This window comes from Gossypium hirsutum, chromosome A07 (assembly GCF_007990345.1).
Source record: "Gossypium hirsutum isolate 1008001.06 chromosome A07, Gossypium_hirsutum_v2.1, whole genome shotgun sequence".
Classification (NCBI taxonomy): domain Eukaryota; kingdom Viridiplantae; phylum Streptophyta; class Magnoliopsida; order Malvales; family Malvaceae; genus Gossypium; species Gossypium hirsutum.
The window spans coordinates 48,297,579-48,301,234 of record NC_053430.1 but is presented as its reverse complement, the minus strand read 5'-3'; positions in this window follow the sequence as shown (position 1 = coordinate 48,301,234).

Sequence of the window (3,656 nt, the reverse complement as noted above, 5' to 3'; positions counted from 1 at the left end):
TCAAAAAGGCTAAGTCAAGCAAACATCACTTTTAGATCAGTTATGGCTCTCCGGCTCAACGTATCGGCCACCACATTGGCCTTACCAGGATGGTATTCGATGGTGCAGTCATAATCCTTAAGTAGCTCAACCCATCTACGCTGTCTAAGATTCAACTCCTTCCGGATGAGGAGATATTTGAGGCTTTTGTGATCAGTGTAGATAGTACACTTCTCACCGTACAGATAATGCCTCCAGATTTTCAGCGCAAAGACTACCACCGCCAACTCCAAATCATGTGTTGGATAATTAATCTTGTGAATCTTGAGCTGACAAGACATATAAGCAACAACTTTTCCGTCTTGCATCAGAACACAACCCAGACCCACATGTGACGCATCACTGTATACCACAAAGTCCTTACCAGGCTCAAGCTGTATTAGAATAGGAGCTTGAGTCAGAACAGTCTTAAGCTTATCAAAACTCTCCTACTGTGTAATAATCCAAGTGAAAGGAACTCCCTTATGCAGCAGCTTAGTCATCGGAGCTGCAATCAAAGAGAACCCTTCTACGAAACGTCGATAATATCTTGCCAGCCCAGGAAAGCTACAAATTTCAGACACATTCTTTGGGTGTTTCGAAACCAACACAGCCTCAATCTTATGAGCATCAACACGAATCCCCTCAACCGAAACCACATGTCCTAGAAAGGTTACTTCTCAAAGCTAGAACTCAAACTTACTAAACTTCGCATATAGCTATTTCTCATGAAGAGTCTATAAAACTACTCTGAGTTGCTCATCGTTCTCATCTTCAAACTTAGAGTATACCAAGATATCGTTGATGAACAGCACCACGAATTGGTCCAAATAGGACTGGAACACTCGATTCATCAAGTCCATAAATGCCACTAGTGCATTAGTCAAACTAAAGGGCATAACTAGAAATTCGTAATGTCCATACCAAGTCCTGAATTCATCTTATGCTTGACAGCCTCCTTTACTCTCAACTGATTATATCCCGATCGTAAATCGATCTTAGAAAACATAGAAGCCCCTCTAAATTGGTCGAATAAGTTGTCTATTCTCAGAAGTGGGTATTTATTCTTGATCGTTACCTTGTTCAGCTATTGATAATTGATGCACATCCTTATTGTCCCATCTTTCTTCATTACAAATAGAATAGGTGCTCCCTACTGAAACACGCTAGGATGAATGAACCCATGATCTAACAGTTCCTAAATCAGGGCCATAAGCTCTGTAAGCTCCTTTGGTGCCATTCGGTAAGGGGCGATAAACACCGGAGCTGTACCATGAATCAACTCAATCCCGAACTCTACCTCTCAGCTCGGAGGTAATCCGGTAGTTCTACAGGAAAATTATCTGGAAAGTCCCTCACAATTCTAATGTCCTTAACCAAAGAGTCCCCGGAAACAGAAATAATGACATAGGCCAAGAATGCCTCACACCATTTCTTTACTAACTTTTTTGCCACCAATGAAGAAATTATATTAGTCAGATAGTCTCATGGTTCCCCAATCACGACTACCTCGTTGTCCTCCTCGGTCCTCAAGATAACCTTTTTCATCGCACAATCCAAACTCACTCGGTGTTTAACCAGCTAGTTCATTCCCAAAATCAAATCGAACTCCCCAAACAGAAGCTACATTAGATTAGCCAGAATTACTGTCCCTTGGACCTCTAGTGGAACATCTCTATACAGCTTACTAACCTAGACTGATTACCCCAGAGGACTTAACATAGTTACCTCACTATCAGTACTCTTGAGTGGAATCCACAAAGATTCAGACACAGTACGATCTACATATGATTGTGTAGAATTTATGTCTATCAGTGCAAAATAAAGTACATCAAATATTAAAAATGTACCCGTACTGACGTCCGGAGCATCTCAATCCTCACAATGATGTGTAGCAAATATCAAAGTAGGCTACCTCACCTCAGTTGGTACGACACCTCTACCCGCTGCTCTCTGCCCTCAGCCCGTACCGTTACCACCCCTAGCCTGACCCCGACCTCTAGGTGGCTACTGAACTATCCTCGGCGGCTGTGCTGTCTCAGTAACCGGAGCTTACACCTAACTAGTTCTCAATGGACAGTCTCTAGCACGATGCTTAGTCGACCCACATCTCAGACATGGCCCAGTAGTGCTCCAACACTCGCTCGGATGGCATCTACCACAGTGCCCACAAAGCGCCACCATAGTAGGTGCAGCAGGTGGCCTAACTCTCACTGGCCCATCAGTCATGGCCGTTTTCTTAGGCCTCATACCAGAATTTGAGCGCTTCGAATCTCTCTTAATCTTTCCTCTGTCTCGGTTTTGGCGTGTAGTGTGCTTTACCTCTTCGGTGAACTTCACATTCTCAACTAGAGCAGAAAAATCACACCCCCTCTACGGAGCTATCAAAACTCACAAACTGTCCCTGAGACCATCCTCAAATCGAACAAAATGCTCATACTCGGTCACTACCATGCCTCATGCATAACGGGTCAATCTCAGGAACTCGGCCCCAGACTTGACCACTGAACGATCTCCTTGAGTGAGATTAAAAAACTCCTGCCTCCTAGCGTCAATATAACCGGCCCCCACAGATTTACCCTAGAAGGCCGTCTTAAAGGAATCCTATGTTAGTCGGTCGGGCTGGGTGCCCTCCTTAACCGTCAACCACTACTGGTACGACTCATCACAAAGTAGAGATATAGCCCCGTCAAGCTTCTACTCAGCAGTAAAATTTAGGTCGTCCATAATTTTCTCCATGTCGTCCATCCAATACTCGGCCATGTTAGGGACGACTCCAACGACACCTCTGAATAACTCAGCCCCATTGGACCAGAGTTGTTCTGTAACCAACCCTTGACCCCCAGATCCAATGTTGGGCCCAGCGGCCCTCTCTAAAATATGTAGCATGGCTTGGGATAGGGTGTCGTCCCCAACCACACAATCTCGAGACGTAGTCTCTATCACAGGTGATACCGGTGTCTCACTAGTATCTAAGTTAGGCAGATTCCCAGATGATGAGGACCCCACTTGAGCCCTTCTACGGCCTCTGCCACGGCCTCTGGTACCCCATCCATGAGTACCACGTGTGCTCATCGTAAATTTCAGAATTTATCTGTATTAATAGTTTTATGCGTTAGTTAACAGTTCGTTACTTTATTAACAGATATTTTATGCAATACAGTATCAGAATGTTCAAAGTCGGTTATCGCAAGTAGTAGTCTCACTACAGTTTTCAGCTTACACTACCAAGAGTGTTTTCAATGTGATATACTACCTAAAGTAGTTTCAGTATATTCTAATCATACTTTCAGACAATTTTAAATAGGGTTTCAAAAAATTACAGGATCGGCGCCAGAGACTCGGTGTACCATATACTTAATCAAAAATATTTTAAATCATTTCTTTAAAACCAAGTTTAAGACCCAAATCCACAATCGAGTTTTGTAACCTGGCTCTGATACCACTAAATGTAACACCCCAAACTCGGCCCAAACGTTATTGCCGAATTTGGCAATGTCACATGAGAGTGTTTTTGAAAATGCATTGACCTTCAAATGGTTCCAATTATTAACTTTTACCTAGTTTGGGGGAACCGTGTTCTAATTAATTTGATTTAAAATATTTCTTTTACACGGAAGCTTTTGAAACATAAATAA